The sequence below is a fragment of the Beta vulgaris genome, chromosome 6, assembly GCF_026745355.1.
Source record: "Beta vulgaris subsp. vulgaris cultivar EL10 chromosome 6, EL10.2, whole genome shotgun sequence".
NCBI lineage: Eukaryota > Viridiplantae > Streptophyta > Magnoliopsida > Caryophyllales > Amaranthaceae > Beta > Beta vulgaris.
The window spans coordinates 53675675-53686657 of record NC_079207.1 but is presented as its reverse complement, the minus strand read 5'-3'; the positions used below and the strand labels follow the sequence as shown (position 1 = coordinate 53686657).

At 37.6% G+C, this 10983-nt stretch overlaps 1 long non-coding RNA gene and 1 pseudogene across 3 annotated transcripts; both read right to left on the bottom strand.

Annotated features, from left to right (window-relative positions):
* Positions 1-2092: 2092 nt before the first annotated feature.
* Positions 2093-4169, bottom strand: LOC104897078 (uncharacterized). Of its 3 annotated transcripts, none has more exons than XR_008970002.1 (4): positions 3869-4169; positions 2605-3191; positions 2386-2503; positions 2093-2286 (listed from the first exon to the last, which is right to left on the bottom strand). It is a non-coding gene; the product is annotated as an uncharacterized LOC104897078 (long non-coding RNA). The 3 variants fall into 3 exon arrangements; XR_008970004.1 differs by having other exon boundaries at positions 2674-3191; positions 3869-4168; XR_008970003.1 differs by lacking the exons at positions 2605-3191; positions 3869-4169 and having other exon boundaries at positions 2386-2598.
* A 5129-nt stretch (positions 4170-9298) lies between these two features.
* LOC125499234 (small nucleolar RNA R71) lies at positions 9299-9413 on the bottom strand (annotated as a pseudogene).
* Positions 9414-10983: the final 1570 nt, after the last annotated feature.

Genomic DNA, 10983 nt, shown 5'->3' with positions numbered 1-10983 from the left:
GTAAACATTACGCCTGACGAAAGTGTTATGTTTGCCAGAGAAAACATAACAGTCATTTATAATACACGTTATGCCACTAGATAACACATTTTGTAAATAAGTGTTATGTTTGCTATTTATATGATGACAAAGTGAAAGAAGAAAAATTTAACACTTATCTTGAATAACTATTATGTTTTCCTATAATATATATAACATATATTACGTATAACTGTTATCTATGATATTTTTTTTAAAAAAATAATCAAATTATCATTTCACGCATATATTATTGGCCGTAGGCGTTGCAGCACGCAGCACAACAATGTCGTACAACAAATTCCTTTTTTTACAAGACATACAATACATGTATTTGTGTATAACAATGCTCAACCCATAAGATCTTAACAATAAATTGAATATGATATTCCAAACTTCAAAAATTCTTTATATCACAAAATAATTCAACTAATATTCATAATTCTAAACTTCTAAAAAAACTACTATATATACATATCCATATTAATCTAAATCATAAACAAGATCAAATCTATCCTATAGCCACATCTACATGATATCAATATCCAAATCCAAAAATGTAATGTATGTCCAAAAGTGGATTAAGTTAAAAAATTAGGCGCAAAGTTAGAACTCATTCATCATTTGTGCTTTGTGTTGATCTCCGACATATGTAATCTACAACTCCTTGAGTTCATTAGAGATGGCAATTGGGCGGGGCGGGTGCGGAGGATGGTACCTCCACACCCGCATAAAATTCCAATCCCGATTCCCGCCCCACCACCCATTGCGGGGGAAAATTTCATACCCATCCCCACCCCCACCAGATACGTATTTATACCCATCTCCGCCCCACCACCCGCATGGGTATCCGCACCCGCTTCATATCCGCGTCGTACCCACTTCATCCCCACCCCTATCACCCACATGAGTATCCGCACCCGCTTCGTACCTACGTCATACCCACATATTTATATTTTGCAAGATAAAATAATTAATAATATAAGTATATCAATAGAATTTTAATCATATATATGTGGGACGGGCGGGGATGAGGCGGGGCGGGAGGGGATGGGGGTGGGGATAGCATAAAATCCATACCCGCTCCACCACCCATTGCGGATAGAATTTTAATCCCCATCCCCGCCCCATCCCCACCAAACCTAGACCCATCCCCGCCCCACTTAGGCGGGGATGGGGCGGGTCTCCTACTTGTCCCGCCCCATTGCCATCCCTAGAGTTCATCAATTTTCTCCTGAGAATAGGTTGGACCAATGCCTTGCTAATACTACAATAAAGGTATCGTAATTACAAAATAAGTATTCATATATAAAAACTTGAAAAGTAATTAAACTTTATAATTAATCATGCACAAATTAATTTATCATAGTTGTCGCAAGATCATTCAAATATAAAATAATAATCAAGTATTTTCAACTAATTTAGCCAAACTACTCTTCATCTATCTAATATAATATTGATACAAATCTACAGACTGAAAGATTCATAATCATATAAAAATTAAAAAAAATCATAAAACGTCAAACTTTCAAACATGCATTTCGTAAGCTCGAAATGTGAAATATACACCCCCAAAATAAACAAATCATCTGAATATCTAATTACTCCTCTATTTCTTTTAGATGATACACTCTTAAAATTGCAGACTTTTATGTAATTTTTAGAAAAGAGAAGGTTAGAGATAAAGAAAAATGAAAACTCATGTCCTCCCTCCGTCCTTAAATATAGTGCCTATTCTCCAATGCACGTTTGCCAATGCACGTTTGCCAATGCACATTTTGTATCGTTAATATCTTTAATTTCATTTTAGTAAAAATTATAAAAGTTTGATTTTCTTAATGTACGTAATGAAACGAATCAAACAAGACCCCACATGACTATGTTTTTTCTTATATATTAGAAATATTTTTTGAGGGCTTTCTTTACCTTTGAATAGTGTCCAGAAAAGAAATGGGCACTCTATTAAGGGATGGAGGGAGATGGAAAGGATTTATTATCCGGAAAAAGAGAACGATGCATCTAATTTGAAACACTTATTTTTAAAAAGTGTAGTATCTAAAAAACGAAGAAAGTATTAGATGTCCAAATTTATTCACTCACATAGTAGTATCTAAAAATAATGAGTAAAAGAGCATTTAATTTGACTAATTTCAAGTTTATTCATTCACATAGTGTCATCTTTTATTTGTCCAAATATTGGAACACCAAGCTGAATTTGCTCCCTTTTATTCGCCTTCATCTGTTTGTTAAACAAAACATATGTACCACCTGCATATTAATGAAAACTACTTAGAAACCCAGATAAAGACATGCATACTTTGATACTGTCATTTCTAAAGGTATTGAAGATTCGGAAAGAAGCCACACCTAGGAGTTCTCCATTTTGACCAGCAGCTCGGAGTTCATGAAAAAAGTCATTCAGCTTGCAAAGTTCTGGATCAGTAAATATGTTTTCGTACATCTTGAGTCCTTTAATAACATTTACCTGCTAATTACAAGTTTATGTCATTAGCAAATGTAGTGTACATTCAGAAGCTAAGCTTCTGAGGACAATAAAAATTCTCTAAGATATTCAAGTCTATTAACTAAAATATTTTAAACTTTCGACAGAAGAACTCGCCATGTGCCCTTTCACTGGCTCCTTGGCTACGAAACCTTTTGTCAACTTGATCTGCTCACGACGAGCAGCGCATTCTTCATGATTATCACATATTTCAATGTGATCCGGAGTTGCCTGTACCTCATGGGAGCATGCAATTAATGGTAAATCACAACAGATCGTTAGCAATAAGAATGTATAGAAGAAAAAAGAACAGAGAGAAGACTATGGACTCATATGAGTTGAAATTGGTGATGACAGTAAAAAACCAACAATCAATTTTAAATGATAGCGAACTTAATTAACTGGTAGATCACATACTTTTCACAGCATAATTGGCAGCTCAAGAAATTTCGCAAATAGGCAAAAAAACGGACCAAACAACATGTCCATCTCCAGTATGCAATGCATATACTTTGCCTACTTTAGACAGCACTATTAGCAACTTCCTAAAGGCATTATGATCAAGGGTCAACTTGCTCTTTTCGGAACTTTTTAACCTCAATGCCTCGATGGCAGCCACATCTTCAGGGCTTGTAAGCATCAGAGTCCCTTTAAGCTTCAACAAGTGTCCCTATGTCATGAAAGTCAATCAACAATACAAAGCAGGTGGAGACAAAGAGAAATTAAAATTAAAGAACTCAAGTAGGGATTATCACGGAGCGGAACATAACATAACAACAACAGCAACAATGCCTAAGGCAATTGACTAGAGCTTCGACAAGCAAAGCAACACCAACAAAGCCACAAGAACAACACCACCACAACATCATTCAATTAATCACAAATTCAATCAATACTAAACAATTCAAAACTGACTGGAAGGTTAGAGAAAAGGTGCACACCACCTCAAGAAACAACGATAAACAACGCCACTTGCACACGACGGTGCCAACGACGCCACAACAACATCAGCGACGAACAACAACGACATTAGCAACACAACAACAGAGTAGCATCAACAAAGAAGGGAGGAAAACACGATAAACAACAACCCATAAACAGTGAAATTTTATGTTCAGTATCAACTAATATCATCTATCATTCATTAGTAATATTTGTATGAAAATGAAGTGAAATTTTCTCGTCTCGTTTTTTTTCTCCACCCGATCGACCACCACTAATAAAGCAAAATTACCAATCCAAGAAACTAGAAAATTGATTAAATTATCAAAATTTAAACAATAAAGCCACAAATATCAGTTTCTTTATGCATTAGGAATACATAAGGGCTTGAAAATTAAGAATTACCTGTAAATTGTTGTTAAGAATGACAATTATGGTTGTCAATTTCTCCCAAAACGATTTATCGGGCAAGATGAAGTTGCGAATTTCGATGAATATATCCACGTTGTCTTCTAGATAGATATTGAGACTGTGAGGGACGAAGCTTCATCGGAGATGAGGGCCGGAGCTGGAAACTGAAGGGGAAATCGGAGGTGCGAGCAAGTGGTTATGTACATTAGAGTTCAGTTATAGAAATTGAAAAGTAGGGTTTGTAAAAGAAAAGGGTTTGCAGTTTCTATTTTATGCTTTACGTGTAGAAAGTGATCCTAATTTCTAGCCAAATAAACGGTCTATAATATAACTAGCCTTACATGCACGCAATGCGTGCGATAGCGTGTAATAACATATGAATAGAAAATGATTTTTTTTTAAATAAAAAAAATGTCTTTACATGTTGTTTTCTAGAAAAACTGATGTTTAGTTTAAATATCTTACTTTCCCCCTTTTTTCATTCAAAATGAAACAGTTAGTTATCTCCCTATTTTTTTTTCTTAAATTTTTTTTTCTATTTTTTGGTGTCCCCCATATGTTGCCTTATATAATAGAGATTATTTTGACATATTTTTACTATTAATAATATAACACCACATACTAATTTTATAGCAAAGATAACACATATTAAGATAATTGTTAAGAATATATTATCAATACAAGTTAAGATAACATTTCTGATGTTAAAATGTTAAATTTAGACTTTACGTAACAGTTGATAAAATAAGTGTCAATTTAGGGGTGTTATCTTTGCTCTGTTTTGTAGTAGTGATCCAGCAGAAACCTTTAACCTATGCAGGGACTCACGAAAACTGGTTTTCTCCTTCTTAGACAAAGTGTAGCAAGCTGGTGGAAGATAATAACGTTTTTCCCGCTCCTTAGGTGCTAGTTCTGGTCTGCCCTTTTCAGCCATGTCTTTCCTAGCTTTAACTCCATCCTTTGTCTTCCCGGGCATATTCAACAATGTTACGACAATGGCATCACAAACATTTTTCTCAATATGCATTAAATCAAGACAATGTCTGACTTTCAAACATTCCCAATACGGAAGGTCCCAAAACTTAGATCTATTCTTGTATAAGTTCTTTGAGACACTTTTGAAGGGCTTGCCAAAAATTGTTTCAATATCCTTTACCCTATTAGAAACCTCTTTTCCACGTAAGGGTACATGGGCTTATCTCATCTCCACTTTTCCGTTGAATAACTTTTTGTTCTTAGGGAATGGATGATCTAAAGGAAGACATGTACGATAATGCAGGTGCACATTCTTCCCACAATGATGTAACGGCTTGTTCATCATATCCTCATCACAAATAGGGCATGCCTTTGCTCCTTTAACTGTATACCCTGACCAATTCCCATAAGCCGGGAAATCATTAATCGTGCAAAATATCATGGCACGCAATGTGAAGTCAGTTTTCGCATACGCATCGAACATCGAAATACCGTCATCCCACAACAATTTCAGATCTTGAAGGAGTGGGTCAAGATACACATCTATGTCGTTTCCGGGTTGCTTAGGACCAGAAATAAGAAGCGATAGCATAACAAATTTACGCTTCATACATAACCAGGGAGGAAGATTATAAATTGTCAGTAGAACCGACCAAGTGCTATGTTGGGTACCTAGTGTGCCAAATGGGTTCATCCCATCTGTACAAAGTCCAAGCCTAAGATTTCGAGGTTCTTTACTAGAATCGGGAAACTTTTGGTCGATATTTCTCCATTTCGGAGAATCGGCCGGATGTCTAAGCATCCCATCTTTCTTCCTCTCATCCGCATGCCACCTTAATAATTTTGCATTATTTTCATCTTAAAATAAACGCCTAAATCTCGGAATGATTGGAAAATACCAAAGAACCTTCGTCGGAGTTTCTTTCTTTTTCATCCCCTCATCATTATTTTCCTTTACCTTGTATCGAGACTTTCCACACCTACATCACGCAATTCCTGGTACTCGTTCCGATACAACACACAATCATTTTGACATGCATGTATCTTCTCATATTCCATACCTAAGGCACACAATAGTTTCTTTGCCTCGTAGGTTGAGTTGGACATTTCATTCCCTTCAGGTAGCAAATCTTGTAAAAAAAGTGAACAACTCACTTAGACTATTATCTGTCCAACTATGCTTCGATTTCATATTGAACAATATGAGGATGCCAGAAAGTTTAGTGAAATTCTTACACCTCGGATACATAGGTTTGTCCGCTACACTTAACATACTATCATACATATGCGGACGATCAGTTCCTTCATCCTCCAAATTGTGCAACATTTCATCTACCCTATCATTCTTATTATCAGCATCTCCTTCAACCTCAACCTCAATGTGATAAACATGCAAATCATCACACAAGCTAGTGGAGCTCATACCCAGATCATAAAACTTTCCATGCCATGTCAACCTAGTATAGTTACTCTTAAACCCATGACGAATCAAATGATCTTTAATTTGATCCATATCACGATGCCCCCTTGAGTTATTGCAATCACAACAAGGACACAAGACTAACTTTGACCCATTCTGCAATTGATGTTCTAACGCAACTCTGATAAATTCATTAACCTCTTGTAGAAATGTCGCCGAAATTCGATTACCATACATCTAATTTCGATCCATATTCATGCACTAGAGACACCAAACAAGAACACAATCGATCACATCATTCATAGTGGTTTATCAAATGCAGTCATGACCAATAGGGTCCTTATCACTCCAACCTAACCCATCCTTGAGTTTCTCATCTCACTAGTGAATGAACATTTGGTTTTCAATTCTAAGAAAAATCCGGCAGCTTCCCTACAGTTCTCCAAGTACACGATGAAGATAGTAGTTAAACTATCAACATATGTACCCAGAGAACGCTTAGGGAAATGAGCAGGATCTTTCTTAGAATCGAAAACCAAACATTTATTCACATCCTAAGTGAGATAAGAAACTCAAAGATAGTCCCAAACCGGAGACTATTCAAGACTTACTCCTAATGAGTAAGCCTCGAACGGGTATCTACGCAAATGATGCAAATTACAATAAAACAACACAAACCAATTCATTTCTTAGATTTCCCTCCCCACCCCATTAAGATATGTCCATATAGGTTTGGTTATGATTCAACATATACTTTCCCAATCACATAATAACCAAACAATTTACATAAACAAATCCACAAATCCAAACTAATGGTTACATTAACGTAAATCAAAAAATAACAAAAGGTGTAATACATACCTCTGCTCTCAAGGAGCAGCGAAGACAAGCACAAAGACACAAGCTTGGAGAACCGGCAAACCGACGAGGACTAAGGTGGCAACTGAAATACAATGTAAAGGAGTGACATAAGTTTCAAATTCTAAAGTAAGCATTCAAGAATTCAACTCCAAAATTGAAACATATAATTCTAAAGTGAGTATTCAAGAAACTATATACTACACATATAATATCAAATTCATAAGCTACGAACATCCTAAATTTAATCTCAAATTATTTCACACATGTTTATCATGATTTGAATTCTAATTTTAACCCCTAAACAAAAATTAGAACTAAGATTATTCAAAGCAACCCCAAAAAAATTAAAATAACTTGAAAATACATGATTAATATACATTAATACAAAGTTTTTTTTAAAAAAAACCAAAAATTACATACATTGTCGGCGGCGGACCGATGACGGCAAGTCAGTCCGCGGCGGTGGCAGGTCGGTGTAAATGGCGGCAAGTGAGAGAGAATGAGAGTGAGTCGGACCGAGAATGAGAGAGAGCGAGTGCGAATCTTCAACCGCCGGAGAGTGAGCCGGACCGAGAATGAGAGAGAGAGAGAGTTTGCCGGAGATGCAACGTCGCCGGCGAGATAATGCCATTGGAGTGGGGCGGAGAAGCACTGAGAATGAGAGACAGAGAGGGTGCGAATCTGTAAGAATGAAATTCGCGGGAGAAGCAAAGGAGCGCCGGTGAAGCGAAAATCGCCGGAGTAGAAGGAACGTCGGCGAGTGAATGAGCGAGGGTGCATTGTAGGAGGAGAGAGAAAGGGAGAGTAGGGGTTTGTTTTGAGTTAAGGCTCGAAAAAATAATGTTAGGAAAAATATACATGAAGACATTTAGAAGTGATTTGCGTCGGACGGGAAAGGGAGTCTGATGCACATTGGTCATTTGCAACGCATGCTCTATAGTGTGCGACGCACATTGGTGCAATATTCTTTCCCCAGGTGCGCGCTATATGCATCGCACCCTCCCAACGTGCGATTTGCGTCGCATGTGAGGAGGGAGCGACGCTATAGCGCGCACCTGGTGGAAAGAATGTTGTGATTTGTGTCGTACAGCTTCCCACATACGACGCAAATCACAACTCTGCGTCGTTTCCGTTTCTGTGCGACGCACTTGAGTGGACCTAAATCGTCCTTTTTCTACTAGTGCATGTGCCCTAGATAAATTGACTTATTAGGTAGTTGTTATCCATCCCTGATTTCCTGAATTGTATGCATAGTGATCATAATCCTAGTTCTTTATTAATTGATTCATATCTTCGTGTTTAATTATGTTATTTGCTTAGTTTAGTAAGACAACCATCTTTGTCTAATTTAGTTAGTATAATATTAGAGTTCAGATACAATAATATAACTTTCTCCCTCTGGATTCGATCCTGACTTCCCTGACTACTGGTTAGTGGACCTTAGGTTATTTTTTATTAGGTGATATGACTTTAGCCTATCAAATTTTGGCGCCGTTGTAGGGGAGACGGTTTATTTTTATTTTGTCTGAAATATAGTATTACACTAACCTCTACTCTAAAGAACACATGTTCTTTGGAGCATCTCACGTTTGTTTTAGTGTTTTTGGTGTATGAGCAGGAAATTGAAATCCCCAAATCTAATTTCATTTGATCTGCAGATGAAAAAGACGGCTAGTAGGCTTAGAAAGAAAACTAAGCAAGCAAAATTATCTGCAGGGACACCCTCCCAAAAGACACCTTCTCCACCATCTTCACCACAACAATAATTCCCCGGCTCACCTATTACTCTCAAAATGGGTGAGAATGTTACACGAACCTTTAGGGGACTATGCACAACCACCTCTTGATAATGTGCCTAGCTACTAGGGTACAGATGCCCACTATCGCTGCTACGAATTTTGAGATCAAGTCTTATGTTCTAAATATGGTTAAGAATAATTAGTTTGTTGGGTTACCATCTGAAGACCCAAATTAGCACCTGTAGCGGTTTTTACAATATTGTGCTACTTAGAAACAAATTGGTGTTACTACTGATGAGATGAAACTCATCTTATTTGGCTTCTCTCTATGCGACAAATCTCTATTTTGGTATAATAAGTTGCCTTCCACCATTACCACATGGGCAGAACTATCAAATATTTTTCTCATCAAGTGGTACCCTTACCAAAAGACTGCAGATATGCGTCATGCCATAGTAACTCTCACCTAAGATCCTGGTGAGTCCTTGTATGAAGCTTGGGAGAGGTTCAAGGATCTACGATGTCTTTGTCCTCATCATGGTTTGGACCAGTGGTATTTGTGTTAGATTTTCTACACTAGAGCTGATGCAGATACAAGGTGGGTAATTGATGGAGCATCCGGTGGGTTCTTCATGGACAAGGCCATTGATGAAGGGTATGAACTTCTGGAGAAACTAACATCTAATCAAGCATCGACTATTCGTTTCTCTAAGAAAAAGGGAGGTAAACATGATGTTGAGGTCATTTCCTTGTTGTCCAGGAAACTAGCTACTCTAACCCATAAGATCGATTCTTTAAAGCTAGGTAATGACTCCTCTTACATGAGTGTTAACGTGATGGCTAGTGCTTCTAATTACAATGTTCTTACTCGTGATGCTTGCGGGGTACCTGGGCACAACTCTCAAGAGTGTCATGCGCTCCTATCTTCTAATGTAGGGGGGAAAATGTGAGGCAGTTAATGCTTTTTAGTCACAACCTAGGAGTCAGTTCAACCCATATTCTCACACTTATAATCCAAGGTTGAGAAATCATCCCAACCTCTCATATAGGAGCAATAATGTGTTGAATCCTCAACTTCAACAACCATATGTGCCTCAAAATCAGGTTCAATAGTATCAACCTCCTAGTTTCTAGAGAAATTAAGCTCCACAACAACCTGCTCCAACTTCCGACCCAGCTATGATAGAGTTGAAGAACATGATGTTTTAGATGCCGAAAGGTTAGAATGCTTTTCAAGCTGACACAAAAGCTTAGCTGGAAAATTTGGGTACGCATAACAAGATGTTGGAGACTCCACTAGCTCAATTGACTAGTTCTTCTGCTAGTAGGCCACCTGGCCTGGGTCATTACCTTCACAACCAATGCAACCAAGAGATACTGCCAATGCCATCACTCTTAGGAGTGAAACACAGTATGATTGTCCAACGAGGCCTAAGGATGCTCCGGTTGAGCCAGAATAGAATGGAGATGTCCATGAAAATTCCACAGCTCCTAAGGAGGCCACCAATGCAAATGCAGAGAAGCAGACAATAGCTAAAAAAGTTCCATCTGCCACTCCTGTGATCAAGGTACCGATCCTCAATCGCCTATTAAGAATAAGGTTGATTACCAGCTTGGTAAGTTTTTGGAGGTAGTGAAGAATCTTCAGGTATTAACTGTCCCATTTACTGAACTTATTAATCAAGTTTCTGCATATGCTAAATTTTTGAAGGAGATTCTGACTAGGAAGAGAGCCTTTAATGCAGTTGAAATTGTTGCCGAAACTGAAGAATGTAGTGCTCTTTTGCAAAATCAGTCCCTACCTAAATTGAAAGACCCGAGGAGTTTATCTATCCCTTGTAACATTAGCACCATTTTTATTGATAAAGCCTTATGTGATTTTTGTGCTAGTGTTAGTGTCATGCCCCTTACTTATTGCAAAAAGCTTGACATGGGAATTAAAAAATGTACCAACATTACTCTTCAAATGGCCGATCGTTCTGTTAAATACCCCTAGGTATCTTAGAGGACGTCCCTATGAGGGTAGGTAAATTTTTTTATTTCTGTGGATTTTATTGTGCTTGACATGGAAGAGGATACTCAAATTCCAATCATTTTAGGGAGACCATTCCTTC